Raw genomic sequence first — 18,114 nt, forward strand, 5'->3', positions numbered from 1 at the left:
AGTGTCAACCTTCTTTCTGCTGTTTATTTGTAAATCCCTTGAATGAAACATTTACCTCTTTCAAAAGACCAAATGTAGGATGAAAGAAAGCCCAAACCACAGCATTTCAATCGATGACAGTAAAATGTAACAAATCTTTAGAAAATCATTGCTCATGTTAGGAAATAAATGTTTTAGTGATTAAGTCTAGGATAATCAAATTTAGGTATTGAAGAGTTGTAGTAGTAATATAACAAAATAGTTTGGATTAATCTTCGGTTCAAGTAGAAGTATCGTGATAGTCTTAGCACTACAGGCGCTGAATGAGGAGAAATTATATTTTGCATAGTTTTACAATTTTCTGAGTTTATTTTGGAGTCCAATAAGAGCAATTCGCTTTCCTCTGTATCTATTATAGGTCTATGTATGGTTGATCTACGTTCCTTCCTTGATTTAAAAATAAACGTAATCTTTTACCTAATAAAATCACCTTATAGTGTACAACAGTTGACGGTTTAAAAGAATTATAACTGCTTGGTATCTGCATATAAAAGGTGCTTGATAAATGTTTGTTAGATCTAGTTCCTAAAAGGAAAATTGGTAAAAGAAAAATTTCTTCAGGTTTCATATTAATTTTGTACCGGGAAGGGAAACAGAATAAGAGGCTTGGGTAATTGAGGCTAGGAGATCCTACAAAAGTGCCATTTTGGCCAAAGAATGATTAAAACACTCTCGTCCTGACATGTTTAAAAATGGGCACACAACCTATTTCTTTGTTTCATAACCATCGCGCTCCCTCTCCCTTTTTTGGCATGGCAACAAATTCAACAAAATCTACGCCATCTAGTTAAACTTTTTGATTTAGTGGTGGGTCCGGCGGTCCTGTCAACGAGGAGGTTAAGACAAGCAACGTGGAGAGGCAGGAGAAATCTATCTGAAATGGAACGTGCCCATTCTAAATAATTTCAGGTGGGAAAATCGTTCCAAGTTGACGGATAATTGCAGAAAGGACGTCCCAACCCCTCGAGCCGGGGCCGTCCGTCCGCGCAGCCTCGGAAGCCCCTTGCCGCAGCCGGGAGGACCGCCGCCGGCCGGGCCGCCGCTTCCTGCCCGCGGGCGGCGCACCCGGACCCCGGGAAGGTGCCGCTCGGAGAAACGTGGCACCGTCTCCAGCCCGCGTCCCGGGCGCTGCCGCGCGGCGGCCGAGCGCTCCAGCGAGCCGGGCCGGGAAGGCGGCGCAGCGGCCGCGCACCGGCCCGCGGGGAGAGCAGCCCGCAGCGCCGGCGCCCGCCCGGGGACGGGAAGTGGCGCCCCGCCCGCCCTCGCGGCCCGCGGCCCCGCAGCCCCGCGCCGCCCCCTTTCTCTCGGCCTCTCCCTCGGCCTCCACACCCGGGCCGAATTCTTGCATAAATTATGCCAGGCGCGCCTGACGTCAGGTGGCGGCGCGCGGGCGCGGGCGCGGCGAGGAGGGAGCCGGCGGCGGGCGCGCGCGGCCCCGCGGCCTCGGGCGCGCGCAGGCGTGCCGGGCGCGCGCAGGCGCTGGCGTGCTGGGGCCGCGGCGGCGGCGGCGGCGGCGGCGGCGACGGCGGCGGCGACGGCGGCGGCGGCGGCGGCGGCGGCGCGGGGGTTGAGCCGTGGTAGTGCGGACGCGCTCGTGCTCGGGAACTATCGGATTAAACTTGAATCGAGTGCAATTACACAAAGGAGAGCCGCTGAGGAGGCGGCCCGGGGACCCGGAGACCCTGAAACTCGCCAGAGCCGCGTTCGCCCCCGGCCAACTCCGCGCCCGAGGACTCAGCCCCCTGGCCGCGGCCGCCGAGCCAACTCCGGAGCCCGCTCTGCGTTTTGTTTCCCCCTCGGCACAGGGCAGCGGAGGAGCCCGCCCGCCCTCCCGACCCGGTAAGCGCGAGAGTTCGCCGGGCGCCCCCGGGAGGGGCGGCGGCGGCAGGAAATCGCTCCGGGCCGGGGCCGGGGCCGCGCGAGGAGTTGGGAGCGAGGAGTTGGGCGTGTGCGGGGCGAGGGGCGAGGGCGGGCGGGGGCCGGGGCCGGCGCTGGAGCGCAGCGCCGCCCGGGCCGTGTCGCCGGCGTCGCCGCCCGCGGGGCCCGAACCCGCGCCCGGAGCGCCGCCCGGCGACCCAACTTTTGCCTGCGTCCGCGGGGCCGGCGGCGGCGGCGGCGCGCGGTCCGGCCGAGGGTCACTTCCTCGCATGTAAATGGCTTTTTGTTGTGCTGCCGGCGTGGGGGGGGGACGGGGGACAGGAGGGAGCGTGTCTGCGCGCGGGGGAGCGCGAGCGCGTTTCCTCCCGCCGGCGCTGAGCACGAGTTGCCGGTTCCATTCGAAAGAAAAAGGAAGGAGGAAAAGTTGGGCTGCAACTCCAGTGCGAGTGGGCGATGGGCGCGCGGGCGCGGGGCGGCTGAGCAGAGGAGGCGGCGGCTCGGGGACGGCGGCGACCCCCGCCTCCAGCCCCCGCCCCCCGCCCCGGACCGACCACGCCGCGCTCGCCGGGAGCGGCGGCCGCACCGGCGCGAACAAAGTGCGTCCCGCCTGGCGCGGCGGCGCCGGCCCGCGCGGGGACGGCCACCGGGCGAGGTGGGTCGGCGGCGAGGAAAGTGCGCGGGGCGCCGCGTGGGGCGGGGGCGGCGTGAACACGCGGCGCGGGGGGCGTTCGGAGCCCGGCTCGTGCCGGCCGCGGGCGCGGAGTTGCGAGCCCAGAGCCGGGGGCTCCTGGGGCTCCCCGGCGGCTCCCAAGTGCGCGAGGAGGAGAAGAAAGGGAGCGGGGTCGGGGCGAGCGCGGGGAGGCGCGGCGCGGAGGGGACCCCACCTTGCCGAGCTGGCCGGGCCATCGGCGGCGGCGGCTGCATAATAGCGACTTTAAGCCCCCGGAGGCAACTCAGCTCCCCCATCCCCGAGCCCTCCGGGGGGTCAACGCCGGGGGGGGTGTCACCAGGTGGCCCCCGAGGTGGCCCGGGTGCGCTCTGCCCCCGCCGAGATCCGCCGTTCGGGGCGTGAACGGCCGAGGTGGCTGGAGGCCAGGCGGTCAGCGGGCAGAGGAAGGAGGGCGGTGGGGGACGCGTTGTTTGTTTGGTTGGCACCGGGGGTGCGGGGGCGCGGGCACCCGGAGGGCTGCGGTGCGGGGCGGCCGCGTCGGCGCGGGGCGAGCGCGGGCGGGGGGAGGGCGGCGGATCCCAGGCGCGGGGGGGCGGGGGGTCGGGAGGCTCCGGGGAAGGAGCCGCCGGCCCCGAGCAGCCATCATTACCGAGCCGCCTTTCTCCGGATGGCTGTGCCTCGAGGAGCCCCGCGCCGTGGGAGCGCACCCCGAACTCGCGGCCGCCCGCCTGCCCGCCGGCTTTGTGAGCGCCCCCGTCGAGCGGACGCGCGGGGAGTGCTCCTGCTACCCGGCGGCCGGTTTTCCTGGAGGTCACTTTTAGGGACTGTAAACGCCTCGATTTTAAACTAGTTTTTTTCCCCCTCTTCCAAACAGACAATGGACAAAAGAAAAGTAGCAACCCACATGGAGAGTTTCCTTTTGAATTGCTAGAATTAGATGCATTATCCAGCTCTCCACTTGCTAAGTATACTTTTTAATTTCCCATTGTATATTATCTAGCCATCGATTTAAAGAACTTATCTTGAAATATGTCCATCCCCTGGGCTTGATTTCTGGGCTGTATTAAATATTTTAACTTATTTCTAAAGGATTATGTGAAGGCCCTGATTTTTATTTTCTGAAAATTCTCATTTAAGCCGTCTTTGCAGCGGGCAGTACCTTTCAAAGAGGTTGAGTGTGTTTTCCCCCCAATTCTCTCCCGATAAGGGGAGGGGGAAGTACTCACTAAAGGTAATAATCAAATAGAAACAACAACAACAACAAAAAACCACAGAAAACTTATCCTTATTTCCTCACAGATCTAGTCTAACGATGGCAAAAAAAAAAAAAAAAATCGTAGTGACTATGATCTTAGCAGCATGGGAACCTGATTTATCCCAGTTATAATTCCGTTTAGATTGTAGCACTGTGTAAGTAGTAGGTAATTTCTTATTTCACAAATAACTTGAGCAGTGATTCTGCGAAGTTGAATCCGCCTCCCAGCCCCCAGAGTACATCTGTCGCGGAGTGTTTTTGTCTTGCTGTTGCACAACAGAAGCCCTCCAGTCTTTACCCTAAAATGGCAGCTTTCATTTGACTGGGGCCCATTCATTGACAATGATAATAAAGAGGCTGAAAGCTAGATGCTTGGGGCACGGAGCAGGACTGGGTTTGCCTCTCTAGGTGATCGTAAGTGGAAGACATTTTATGTCCTTCCAGATTTGCTCACGAAAAGTTTGTTTTCCCTGAAAAATCTGTTCTGTGGAAAAAAGTTACAAGGTAAACAGAATTTGGAAGTGGAAAGCGACTTGCAGCAAATGTTAGAAACTAAGTTTTCTTGTTTTGCCAAATAGTGAAATTATGACATTCCCCCCCACCCCCTGCCCTTTTGGTAACCAGATAAAGGGACGTGATGGATTTTTGTGAGGCTTGTAACAGGTGAATTTCATCACCATAACACTCAAGAATTGTTTTCTAGCACTATGGATTTTATTGTTTATAGTCTGTTGATATTTTCTATTTTTTTTCCTCCCTCTGTGCAAGCCAGTAAATTGAAGCTTGATGAATTCTGTTCTAGGTTTTTCAGGATTTAAATGAGTATCTTGATAAGAAATGAATAATTATAATAAAGGGACTGGTATGTGAATTCCAAATTCTAATCATATTGGTTTAATCAATGAAATTATGTTTTAAGTCAGTTGAAAAAATTGCTTCCTTTTCTATGTCTTAATTTTGAAAGTCAGGATAGAGAAATTTAGGTCATTCATAGGTGACGGTGATGGTTAAAAAAAAATTCAAACATTATTTTCCTCTTTTGAGGGAAAAAACAGCACTTTTTTTTTTTTTTCCAAGTTGAGAATACCTAAGTTGAGTTTAAAATAGCAGGTCTAGTAACTTAATTTTGAAGCAGTACTTTCATAGATTCTCCTGTACTTGGTTTAGTTGTTAATCAATTCGACTTACAGGACTATTTCCAAAACTTTTTTTTCATGAGCGTCTTACTTTGATTGAGTTAAAATAAATACCGTGGGTAGTACCTTTATAAAACGGTATCAGAGAAACGTTACAACGTTTTCTTCACGCAGATGCAGTCAGTAATGGATTACCTATTGTATAGTTTTTAAGCAGTAAGGTCAAAAGTAAAAGAATATTTTCGTCTTTGAGAAAATACAGTCAGAGTGCTTCTACGTACATGGCGTGTAACCCGTAAGAGCAATTTCAGTGCCAAGTTTAGAGTAGTTATTTCAAACCTAGCCGAAGAGCATTTTACTCCCTGTGCTTAAGAAAGTGTCACCATCCATTTGGTTACTTTTGATTCAGCAGCCACTGGCAAGCTTTCGGTGTGTAAAACGTCCCTCACAGAGTTTACCGGCTACTAGGAGAGCGCGTTCTATAGGTAACCAAGTACTCGTATTTTAACTTTGAAGATCAGCTTTGGAGGTGGTAGTTATTGTCCATCTTTTATTATCTGTACACGGCCTTTCAGGTTCGATAGTAGTGACCACGGCCGCCTTATAGACATCTGCTATAAATAAGGCGTTGCAAGAATAAAAATGCTTAGTCAGGGCTGAGCAAAATGTGTGGCTGCAAAAAAATGACCCTTAAAATTTCAGCTTTGTAATCAAGTGGTTTGCTTCCAGTATTCAGATGCTTTCTAGATGTAAACAAACCAGCACTTAGATAGATGTAGGTCCCGGAGCTATATTCACTAAGGTAGACGGGGAGGGAACATCTGGGGTGATGGTGGCGAGATGATGTGGGGAACATGGTGGCCCTGTGTGACCCTTTAATTGTCTCGTTCATTCACACGGACGCTTTTGTATATGTTTAAACGAGTATTCTTTTTATGCCCTTGTAGAGATTCAGAATTTTGTATTGTTATATCTTAATCAGGTTTCAAAAGCCATTATAGCTTTATCAGTTTGGGAGATAAAATTTTCCTTTTTCTCTGGAGATCTTTATTATTCTGTCCTAGTTTTTTTTTTTTTTTTTTTTAAGAAAACTTTGACATTCAAAGATGATGGATGATGTTAAAATATGAAAGAAATTGGGAGTAAATGATCCCTTTTCTATTTCTATCCCTTTTCTATTTTTCTATAAAAAGTGTGAAGGTGTAATGATTTATTTTAATGTGGGTATTACTCAGTTGCAGTTATGGCAGAAGCCCATAGCTGATTATGGTGGTAGTTAAGAGCTGGGATGGTAATTAACATTAACATTAACACCGTTCTTTTATATTTTACTTTTATCAATATATTAAAATTCTTAAATGAAACCACACCTGTGTGATGAAAATAATAAATAGAAACAGGAAATCATAATGATATTGTCAAGTAGAAATTCATCTTACAGTCATTAGTAAATCTTTGGATATTTAGAGCATGAGGGCCTTGGAGAGCTAGTTGAACTTTCTCATTCTACAGATTAAGAAGCTAAAGCCCAGAGAGGTTAATTAAAGGGAGCTGTCTCTGGCTGGCCACCCAGCTACTGCAGAGCTGTCTTGGTCGTGGTTGTCTTCCTGGTGCCTAGGTGGGTGCTTATGCAGGGGAGTGCCGGGTTGGTCTTTGTTGGATGACTGAGCTGCTTCTGGAAGAGACTAGCTCTCCCTCTTATGTTCTGACTCAAAAGTACCTTTTGGCTTAAGCATCCTATAGCCTATGCTAACATAGCTCTTAAGGGTTAAGCCAACAGTATTGTATTTGCCTCTGTGTGGTGGTTTGGAGGGTTTTTTTGGGATGGGGGAGCAGGGAGGTATGATTATCCATCTAGAGAAATGCAGAGAAAATTATTCTGAGATTTGATTATTGTTTTCATTATAGAAGCACGTATTCATTACCATAACTAGGTCCCAGTACCTTTAACTAATGTTAGGTGACTGCAAACATAATTGTTTTCTCAGTGAGATATTTTTGGAAGTTTCTGTTTTGTTTTTATTTTGAAAAGTAAAAACTGTCTTTTTAAAAATAAAAATAATGTAGAATAGTAATGAAGAAGCATTACTTGGCAGTAAGAGGCTGATTGGTCCCTGAGCTTGTTTGTTTGTGGCCATGTGGCATCCAAGACACTTTCTTCAGTGGTCCTTTTGACCTTATACCACTGCTGTAGGTGCCAGGCTTGGCTCTAGTGGCTAGCGATTGGGCTGTGATCAGTTTTCTTGTTTCACTTGTTTTCTTGTTCATCGGCTCAAGTATCTATTGGGTACCTGCTACCTAAAAGGCGCTGCGCTATGCCAGAGTTAGGAATACAGTGGTGCCAGGAGAAGACATAAAAAAGACCCACGCGAAAAATAGAGCTGCCGCGACGTTATGGGTGCTGTGCGGTGGATTGGGAGGAGGGAGAGTCACGTGTTAGGAGTGGCTTCAGCACTGCCATCCAGGTGATGGTAGGAGAAGGGGGCAGTGCTCTGCCACCTGGAGGGAGGCAGCGTGTCTAAGGTCCACGGAGAGCGGCTAGGTGACACGCAAGAGGCAGGCACAGGCCAGCTTGGGCGGGGCTTACAGGATATGGAATTTGGGATTTTGAAAAAAAGCAGCAGAGCCACTGGTGAGTGTTAAGCAGGGCTTGACATGAGCAGGCTTGTGTTTTGAAGACTGAATTGGTGGGCGGGGCAGAGGAGAGAATAGGCTGGGAAGCTCGTCCTCCTGCTCTCGCCGTGGTCCACGGGGCGGGGAAGGACCAGGGGTTTGGACTCGACTGGTGGCTGTGGAGATGGAGAAGTGGACAGGTTGGAGAGGTATTTAGGAGGCTCAGTGAGTGGTCCCCGAAGATGGATTTGTTCTCAGGGGGAGGAAGGTGTCAGGGGATGTAGGTCTCTAGTGTATTCCTTGCATGGCGGGCTGGCTGGTGCTGCTGTTCACTGAGGTAGGGAGTACCTGATGAGGAACCGGTCTGAGGAGGAAGTTCATGAGTTCTTGAAGCGTGTGGCTGAGGTGGCCGATCACGGACGGTGACACTGTTGCTTCAGGCTTCTTTCCATTGCTGGCGGCGTTCTAGAACTTTCCAAAGTAGCCTGCTAGCTCCCCCCCCGGCCCCAAGAGGTCGGTGTGTGGTGAGCCCACCACGGATTGCTGGTGGTGTCAGTGGAAGGGGAGGGAAGAGGGAAACTTCGTTATCTACCTTGATATGTGGCACTTTGTTTCTTACTTGCCTAATAGGAGTTTGCTTGATTCAAAGAAGAGGACCCTCCGGTAAGCAGACTTTGCCACATTTTGTTCTCGTGTGCCTCCACATTCTGGAGGCCCCTTTCTGTCGCTAGTTATGTATTGGGGCAAGGTCCCTGGACTCCCAGAAGATAGCTGGTGGGTCCCCCTGTGCTCCCCGTGGAGGAAACTGGTTGCATTTTAGGAGCCGGTTGTGGCCAAACACGGATGTGCTAGAAATGAATACATTACTTAGGTAATTGTGGAGGGAAATACCGTCCTCGGTCAGAGCGCTTACCTGTTTTTGGGGGGGAAGTATGTATAAACTAGCTCAGTATATCTTAAAAGTCACTTTGTTCAATTATAAAAAGTGGATGATAGAGCGTGATAGGTCGCAAATGAGAGATGCTAATTGATAAACCCAGAAAAGCTTCCAAGTTGCTGACTTTAATATTATATGAACCCTGAACATTTATGTTTTTGTTTGTTTGTTTTGTTTTTTAAGAATAAACAGTCCATTTTATTGGACTCAGACTAAGACTCCATGGGTCTTGAGGACCTCTGTGAATTTGTCAGTTTTCTTATCTATGTTCTTTTCGGCCTGCTTCCGTAGCCTCATGAGCTGCTTCTTTTTCCGGTAGTGGATCTTGGCCTTCTCCTTTCTCTTCTCCTCCAGTGTAGCCGTTACTGCCCGGTACTTCCAGCCAACCTCATGAGCCAGGTGCCCTAGGTAGGCAAACTGGGGGGGACAGGGAGAAACGAAGCTGTAAGAAAACGAGGCCAGGGTGACTAGGGGAGGGGTGTTGACATCCCGTCCTAGAGGATCCCAGTCCAGCCATACAACTTTTCAGCAAGCCTGCGCTCAAGAGACACAGCCACCCCTGGCAGGGCTCTCTGCTCCTCCTGGCATCAGCGGAGCCGTTGGCATTATCGGCACTGCCCACAGTGGCATCTGCAGACCATTGTGAGAAAAAGCCATCATCTGCTGAACATTGATCTTGAAACAGTTATTTTGTTTATTTTGCGTTTTGTATTTTTGTTTCTGCCGGTTTGTATAGTAACGATGTTACCCGTTTATTTATTTTTAAATTTAAAAAAAATTTAGTTATTTTTGGCTGCGTTGGGTCTTCGTTGCTGTGCGTGGGCTTTCTCTAGCTGTGGCGAGTGGGGGCTACTCTTCGTTGCGGTGCGCGGGCTTCTCGTTGCAGTGGCTTCTCTTGTTGCAGAGCCGGGCTCTAGGCGCGCGGGCTTCAGTAGTTGTGGCTCGCGGGCTCAGTAATTGTGGCTCGTGGGCTCTAGAGCACAGGCTCAGTAGTTGTGGCGCACGGGATTGGTTGCTCCGCAGCCTGTGGGATCTTCCTGGACCAGGGCTCAAACCCGTGTCCCCTGCGTTGGCAGGCAGATTCTTAATCACTGCGCCACCAGGGAAGCCCTACCCGTTTATTTTTATTATAGGTCAGACCTTGATCTTCGTGTGCAGAGAGATCCTTCCTGGGACTCGCTGTCTTTGGTTGGGGCTCTGTTTCAAAGGTGCTCTGTTTGACATCGGTCCTCATAGGCCCTTTTGGTGCCATCGTGACTTGACCAAGGCCACCAGGGCCCTCCCTGACCTCCTCAGGGCGGGCACAACTGTGTGGCTTTGCAGCTTTTTCAGGAGCTTACACTAGCTGTAGGGGCTACATCCGAAAGTGTTACTCTCGCTTCTAGTGGTTTTGAGGGATTATTTGGATACGTTGAAAATTAAGGGGTAGTAATGTTCCCATGTGGTGACATAGTAGAAAAGCTGGGCTTTTCTGTCCACACTTTCTCTTTTTGGGCCTACTGTACTCATGGGGGGGGGGTCATACCTCTTGGGATATCTTGACCCCTAAGACACTCGGGTTCCATGCCTTTCACCCTAATGCCCTTCCTCTCCCACGGAGATGAGGAGAGCAGTTGTTCTTGTGGAGGTTTTATTCCGTGGTGGCCGAGAACGTGAGTTGTGGCGTCAGAAGGATCAGCTAGTGAATCAAAAAAATAGGAGCAATAATACTGTCAACCAGCGCGGGTTACCGACAGCGGGGGACTGCACGAGGTATTCCACCTGATGCACTTGGCACAGCGTAAGGCGTGTTTACTGAGTAGTTACTGATATCATCAGCTCACTGGTAGTCATTGAACTTATCAAACCATGTGTCTTGGTTTTAATTTAAAAAGTCCCCGGATCCTAAATCATGACTGGCCAAGCGCGAGAGGCCCGCAGTGGACCCTGGCCGCACGGTTTTCACAAGTCGACCTCAGAGGTAACATGGCTGTGTGCCTGTATCCAGGTGCAGAACTAGATGTCATTCACCTAGTCCTCTCGTTGGCTACGCAGAGGTGGCTTGGATACCCCAGACGCTAGAAGTGGCACGTTTGCAGGAACAGTTGCTTTCTGGCTACGGAGCTACTCATCTGCTGGCTGAGCTGCGGCTGTCTTATTACCAGGGAAGACTGTCTTACCCTCAGTCCTTCTTTTCCCGAAACCTGCAGCTCTCCGAAGTCGGTGGGAGATGTTAGCCTGGGTGAACAGTGGTGGGCACGTTCCATCCGTTCTGGAGCGTTAGAGCCTTCCCGTGTAGACTGGAGAGGCATGCGGTGTTCTCAAAATCTGTAACTCTGGGTCCTCAAGTCTCTGAACGTTGGGGCCAGTCCTTTTCCCCACGTTCTGTGCCTTGCTTAAGGAACAGACAAGAAGCTGTCTAAACTGGGTAGATTTGGGATGGCATCTGTGATAGGAGTAGCAAGGAGAGAGCGAGAAGGAAGGTTCCCTGCCTCTGGAAAGGTGAGGCTCTGGGGCAACTTCCTTGGAACCCCACTGCTCTCGAGCTTGGCATGACAGTGGGAGAGATGGAACGCAGACAGCCTTTGTTTTGTTTCATCCTATTTTGTTTTCACTGAAAAGAGACTCTGAAGGGAAAATGAAATGGGGCAGAGTAGAAACAGTTGACAGACATGAGCCTGTGGAAGTTCCCTGTATTCTTCCGTCCGTACTGCAAGGTTGAAAAATCGGAGAAGCTGCCGCTGCCTTTTTTTTTTTTTTTTTAAATAAATTTATTTATTTAATTTTACTTTTGGTTGCGTTGGGTCTTCGTTGCTGCGCGGGCTTTCTCTAGTTGCGGCAAGCGGGGGCTACTCGTTATTGTGGTGCGCGGGCTTCAGTAGTTGTAGCACGGGGGCTCAGTAGTTGTGGCTTGCGGGTCTGCGGCCTGTGGGGTCTTCCTGGAACAGGGCTCGAACCCGTTTCTTGAATAACATTGACTCTAAGGGCTTGATCTCAGTAGCTCCCACGTGCGGAGCATAGGCTTTATTTGAGTTTGCATTTTGCTAACCTGTTTTCTTTCGTGAACTGTTGGTCACTGATTACCAAAGTAGGATTAATCAAAACGCTGAGGTAGGAGCAATAATTACCATTTTGTAGGTGAGGAAATGGAGTTTTAGAGATTGTTTAATAAATTTGCCCAAGAATATGGCTATTAATGGTGGAGTTGGGACTCAGATCAGGACAGGCTTATTTAAGACCATGTAGCATTAACCTCTCTGCAGAAATTGCTTTCGAGGGTCCCATCAGAATGACCTTGGCCTTAGAAGGGCAGGAACAGCATCTCTCAAGACTTACACACCTGTGCTTTCAAGGCCCGCCGCTGGGAGTGACATTGAATGGCCCAGAGCTGCCCATGAACGCATGAGAGTCAGGGAGGCTTCTTTTCCTCACAAATCATACCTTATCAATTGCGAACACTTTCTACCTAAAAGGCCCTCACTTATTGTAGGACTTACTGGTGTTCTACCCTGTTTTTGTTTATCAGTCCAAGACGTGGCCAACATCGGAGTGTTCAGCGTGCTACAGAATTGGCTGTCCTCAAGGTTTCTTTCCAGTGTTTATCCAGGATGTATTAATTCACGGAGCATCTTTTTCTCGCTGCAGAGGACTTGAGTTGCTCAGGAAAGAAGGCGGGATGTGCCCTAAGCTCCCAGCCGTAGCACTCGCTCTTGGCAAATACGTAACCTAGCCAACAGCCAGCCTCCAGGAAGTGCTTGCACGCGGCCCCTGCCCGCACGCAGGACGGCGGGCCGTGCCCTGCAGCTGCACGCTGCGTGGTGTCCGTAGGTCTCAGATGCAGATGTATAAAGCAGTAGGTAGCCTTATATGTTATGGGGTGGACGTGTGTTCCTTTTTCAGGGGATTTTAAAAAAAAAGCACGATAGTATCCCAAATCCTAATACTCCCTTGCGTCTTAGAACTCTTCTCTGGTGACATGTCTAGATTCTGTATATGTTTATGGGTTTTTTAGTCCCTCACAACTGAACAAAGAGTTGTCCAGCTTGAGTACAGTAAATCTCTCGTTAAAACATGAAGTTTTGCTATTTTTGGTGCACTTGAGATTTTAGCTTTTTTTGATTGTGTTAAGTTTCAGAGAGCTAGGTTTATCACCAGAATTAGCATTTTAAGTCTTCCATTTTCCCCTCTCATTAGAAAACAAACAATAAAAATCTGGGCTGGTGTTTGAAGCAGAGTTCAAGTTTACAGGGAACTTTGTGGCTGCCGTGGGCTGTTGAGAGCCCTTTCGTTTAGCTGCTGGGGTCGAGCAAGATAAAGAGGACCCTGTCCCATGTGCTGCCAGATACTTAGTAGGGATGCAGTAAAATGACACGGTCAGGTGGTTTCCCACATGGTTCAGCCCGTGGGTGGTGACACGGCTGTACCTGAATTGCGGGCGGGCAGGTGTTGTCACCGTGGGCCACCTGGGAAACGTGGTGTTTGTCTTGGTGTGAACGAAAGGTGATGTACTGCCCAAGGATATGCACAGAAGCCCAGCTTTTGCTGGTGGACTGGTGACATAGGGGACCCACTGTCAGTTGCTTGTTGTAGCTCAGGCTCTTCAGAACTTGAAGAAATGCCCACATGGGGACTTCCCTGGTGCCAGTGCAGGGGACACAGGTTCGAGCCCTGGTCCTGGAAGATCCCACGTGCCGCGGAGCACCTAAGCCCGTGCGCCACAACTGCTGAGCCTGCGCTCTGGAGCCTGTGGGCCACAACTACTGAGCCCGCGTGCCGCAACTACGGAAGCCCACACGCCTAGAGCCGTGCTCTGCAACAAGAGAAGCCACTGCAATGAGAAGCCTGTGCACCGCAAAGAAGAGTAGCCCCTGCTCGCCACAACTAGAGAAAGCCCGCGTGCAGCAATGACGACCCAATGCAGCCGAAAATGAATAAATTAATTAATTTTAAAAAAAAAAGAAAAGAAAAGAAATGCCCACATCATCAACATTATCCTTTCTGGATCACTACCACCATAATAACAACATTCAGAATAATAATACCTTCACTTGGCAAACCTGAAAATGACTCTACTACCTGTACCTCTTCTAAAAAAGACTGCTTGAGCCACAGCTGTTGAATTTAGTAAGTGATCTGGTTTACTTTACCTGCCAGCTCCAGGCTAGAGGTAAGAAAATGGGTCTTTTTATTCAAAGCATTACAACATTAATTTATATCCTTATGAAAGTTTCTTGTGTTTATCTCTTACTTCCAGTATTCCATTTTGTGAAAGGAGCCCCAGCTTTCCCTCTTCGCACTGTTCTGAGAGAGTTGCGTAGAAAATGCTGGTCCTTCATTACTGGGCAGAAAAGCTAACAGTATGTAGTGGTTTCCGGGGGCAGAGGGGAGCAGCTGCTGTGAGCCTGGCCTCTGCCTCTGTCCTGTAGCTTTTCAGCAATTGCCTCCGCTCCCCGCCTTCCACCCAGCCAGAATTCAGAGGTACAAGGCGGTTTTGCAGAAATAATGCATCGCTTGGTCTTTAAGGGAGAGTAGAATGGTGAGCTGGCTGAGGGAGCTTTTTCATCTGTTTTCTCCAAGGGGCCTGTAAAACGGGTCTGTTTACGTGACTTTGAGGATCTTATATAATTATTTTTAAAGTCCATCTGGTAAAATTAGAATAACTAATAAAATAGATATTTATTGGGGCCTTAGAATGAACACAGTCACCTGAGGTGCTTGTTAAAAATGCCTGTTCTGGGATTTCCCTGGCGGTCCAGTGATTAGAACTTGGCGCTTTCACTGCCAAGGCCAGCTTCAATCCCTGGTTGGGGAACCAAGATCCCACAAGCCTCACAGCGCGGCCAAACAAACCAATGCAGATTCTTTAACCCCACACCAGTTCTTTTCCTGAATTAAAATCTCTGTGATAAGAACCTGCTCTATAAAAAAATAAATAGAATAAAATTCAAAAATCAAAAAAAAAAGAAAATCTCTGGGCCATCTAGAGTCTGAATTTTTATCTAGGTGCTTCTGATACGTTCGAAAAGGCCACACGTTTAGACCACTATGTTAGTTATGCAGTGAGCGTACCGTGGAAATACAAAACAGTTCAGAAAAACGGTAACGCATATATTTTTCCAATATTTTTTGGAATTTTGCAAGTAGTGTAATTCTCTGACACGTAAATGAGTGAAATGTCGTTGCTGTTTGAGATACCGGTTGTATAAAAGGCAAAGATGGGCACGTGGTTGAGCTTGGAAGCATGGTCCCCTTTCAAGGTGGCGTTAAACAGGACAGAGCAGCGCGTGTTGTATTTATTTGTTAAATTTTATTTTCATTTCTGCCACAGAATAATGAAAAACTTGTCATGTGTGGTTCTAGTCTTCGTGGTATGGAAAGTGAGTGGATCTAGGGGACTTCCCTGGCGGTCCAGTGGGTAAGACTCCAGGCTTCCAGTGCAGGGCACGCGGGTTCGATTCCTGGTCGGGGAACTAAGACTCCCAGATGCTGCGTGACGCGGCCAAAAAAGTATTAAATTAAATTTAAAAAATAAAAAAAAAAATAGTAATAAAAAAGAGGTGTTAGTGGGTTTAATAGGCAGCAGTAACTGTTTAGGGGCACCCATTCCAAGCCGGTGTTGTTTCCCAGGGCAGGTCAGACACGTGAAGCGAGCGTGGCAGGTAGTTTGGTGGGTGGCCTCGCCGGCGTCCTTCTCCGTGAGAGCCAGGTGTTCTGCGGAAGGCTGTGGGACGCGGCATCCGGGCTCTTTGCTCAGGCCTCCTTCTCCCTTCCTTTCCGGTTTGTTGCTCTCTGACTGCGCCGGCCTCTTGCCCCATCGCCTCCCCGGGCCGGTCCGTGGCTGGGAGGTGCTGTCCGCGTCCTGCACCTGCTTCCCGGGATCCCCGATTCCTCTCCTGCTCCCTGAACGCAGCCTGCGCCCTGCGCCCGGAGTGCCCGTCTCGGCGTCTCTAGGGCCCAGTTCAGACTCACGGCTCCAGCTCCTGTTTCCAGGTGATTAACTCCTAAGACTGTATTTTTGTTTCCAGTATCGCCCCCGGACGTCTGTTCCTCATGTTCCCCACCTGTCTGAAATGGAAGTCTTTTCAACACCCGCCCGGCCCCCCTTTTCCCGCCTGAAGCCCAGCCCCTCATCGGAGCACCTGAGCCCGAACGACATGCTCCGTGCCCCCCCCGCATCCTGGCCTTTGCTGGCCCCTTGCAGGCTCCTCTGGGTTCAGGGGGGCACCTTCCACTGCGCTGCACCCTTGAGACCCCCGCCCTCCCTCCCCGCTCCTGGCGCCCTGCCGCCCCGACTGCGGGTCTGGAAGCACCCAGGCTCCCGCAGAGGCGTCCTGCCCCACGCCTCCAGGTGTAGCCGGGCTGACGGGTTTCAAGTGGAGGCTCCGTCTCAGGCTGGGCGGGGTTGCCCTGTGCCTGCGGCCTGTTCCCTCCCTGGCCTCCCCAGCGACAGGCTCCAGCCCCACCTGGCTGTCCCCCGGCTGGTTCAGAATGTGGGTGGGGGGAGGAGGTGAGAGTCCCTCCTCAGGCCTCAGCCCGTGTCCCCGGCGTCTGGTCGGAAGGCCTTTCTTTATTCCTGGTCGAGGGGTCCTGATGAGGTACTTACGGTGCCCTGTGGGTGGGTCCAGGGGTATGCAGGTCAGCGCAGTGATGTCCGCGTAATAATCTGGTGTCGGAGGGAAAGCTGTTAAACTAGCAGCTGAAGTCCTTTCGGGGGGAGTTGCTTGCTGCGGCGAGCGTGGCCTGAGGGACTGTGCCGGAGCGGGTGCCCTTGGCACCAGGGAACCACGTGGTGGCAGCGGCATCGGGGCAGATGCCCGCCTTCCGCGGTGGCTGTTCAGGAGGAGCCTCAGAAACGGGCCTCCAAGGTGACGTCGGAGTGAGCTCTTACGTAAGGGCCCTACCCAAGTCGGCTGTAGGAAGGACTTCATGAATGCAAAAGCGTGGCCAGTAAGGAGCAGGGAAAGTTCAACAGCGTTTTCAGATTTCCACCTCTAAAGGGTAAATGGTGATTTCTTTTTTTTAAAAAAATGTATGGTATATCTCCTTTTGTTTTTTATAAATTTTTATTTATTTAATTTTTGGCTGTGTTGGGTCTTCGTTGCGGCGCGAGGGCTTTCTCTAGTTGCGGCGGGCGGGGGGCTACTCTTCATCGCGGTGCGCGGGTCTCTCGTTGCGGAGCACAAGCTCCAGACGCGCAGGCTCAGTAGTTGTGGCTCACGGGCCCAGCTGTTCCGTGGCATGTGGGATCCTCCCAGACCAGGGCCCGAACCCGTGTCCCTGCATTGGCAAGCAGATTCTCAACCACTGCGCCACCAAAGAAGCCCAAGTAAATGGTGATTTCTTTGTGAGGTTTACCATCAAGTTTTTTTGGGTTTTGGAAACATGGATGTGTCTGGTGAAAGCTGTTCTCGTATTCACTCTTTTCGGAGATAGAGAAGAATTATGAGTGTGCAGATCTTAAGAATATTCTTGTGACTTTAACGTCTGTGAAGAGGGGTGCTTGAGTTCTGTGGGAGATACTAAACACGCTCCCTGTGGCCGGGAACTGCAAGGTAGCACACTTGTGACCAGGTGGAACCGGACAGCGTGGCATGCAGTCAGGTGCCGAGAAGGGGTGGTGCTCTGGGCAGGGGCTTGGTAGTGGAGGAGGGAATCAGCAGGTGTGACCTGTGCCCTCTGATAGGTTGGAGGGACTGAGAAATGACATGAGCAGAAAGCACAGAGATACTGTGAGGCCAGGGTCCCCAGAGCAAGCCGCAGGGTCGGGGCCCGTGGCCCCAGGGAGAGGGGTGCCCTGCCATACACCTGCCCTCCTCCCGGCCTCCCGGGACCGCAGGGAGCCCAGTTCCCGGGCCCAGGAGGGTCAGAGGTGGCTGGGGGCAGAGGGGCAGGGGCTGGACAGACAGGGTTGGGGATAGGCCGTGGCGAAGTTGGAAGTTCAGACCCGGTGAGATCCCGACTTGCATTAAGTGATGGAAATGGAGTTGAAAGGTGCGTCTGGCGGCGCATGGGGCATCGCGCTTGAAGAGGGACTAGAGGCAAAAATCAGAGGCGGTTGACGTAGCGCAGGCAGCCGCCGTGGAGCTGCCCCAGGGCTGGGGGCGTTGAGCTGGGGAGACCTGGGAAGAGGGGGAGATCCGGAGGGGGGTCGGACGGGGAGCAGGGTGAGTCCCACTCCTTCCAGGGGCCGGCACGGAGCTGAGAATGGCTTTGCAGGCTCTTTGCAGGAGAACCAAGGTTTGATGATTCGAACTTAGATTAGATCTCCAAATAGGAAACATTTGAGGAGGGTGAGATGTATGAAAAGATAAAAGGTCACTTTAGAAAGCTTCCAGAATAAAGCTACATCACTCAAGAAGCTGTGCGACCTGCAAGCCGAAAAACAGCGAAATAGTAAATCCTTTTTTTTTTTTTTTTAAGTAAAGTCAGTGTCTTATTAAAGATGCTTTTGGAACTGTTGTCACGTGTAGCTTGACTTTATCTTTTTAAATGTCCTTAAAACTTGGGCAATAGAATGACACGGGAGAATGCTGCAGGATTGTTCCTGTTGCTCCTTCAGAGTCAAAACAGCCTGATGGTAGTTCGGGAGTTTGTACGAGGCTACGCA

General features: G+C 50.9%; 1 protein-coding gene and 1 non-coding gene across 4 annotated transcripts in view; one reads left to right on the forward strand and one right to left on the reverse strand.

The window, feature by feature from the left end:
* The first annotated feature begins 1,576 nt into the window (after positions 1 to 1,576).
* CHD7 (chromodomain helicase DNA binding protein 7) overlaps positions 1,577 to 18,114 on the forward strand; it is a 179,188-nt gene continuing 162,650 nt past the window's right edge. For 2 of the 3 annotated variants that reach the window (XM_059043515.2, XM_059043523.2), the window contains exon 1: positions 1,577 to 1,878. The gene's annotated coding sequence lies outside the window, so the exon portion shown is untranslated. Of the gene's footprint in view, positions 1,879 to 2,550; positions 2,570 to 18,114 lie in introns of those variants that run through there. The other variant, XM_067017044.1, reaches the window with a different exon arrangement.
* LOC131744307 (small nucleolar RNA SNORD35) lies at positions 9,107 to 9,193 on the reverse strand. Its single transcript, XR_009332094.1, has one exon. It is a non-coding gene; the product is annotated as a small nucleolar RNA SNORD35 (small nucleolar RNA).

Source organism: Kogia breviceps, chromosome 17, assembly GCF_026419965.1.
Source record: "Kogia breviceps isolate mKogBre1 chromosome 17, mKogBre1 haplotype 1, whole genome shotgun sequence".
Classification (NCBI taxonomy): domain Eukaryota; kingdom Metazoa; phylum Chordata; class Mammalia; order Artiodactyla; family Physeteridae; genus Kogia; species Kogia breviceps.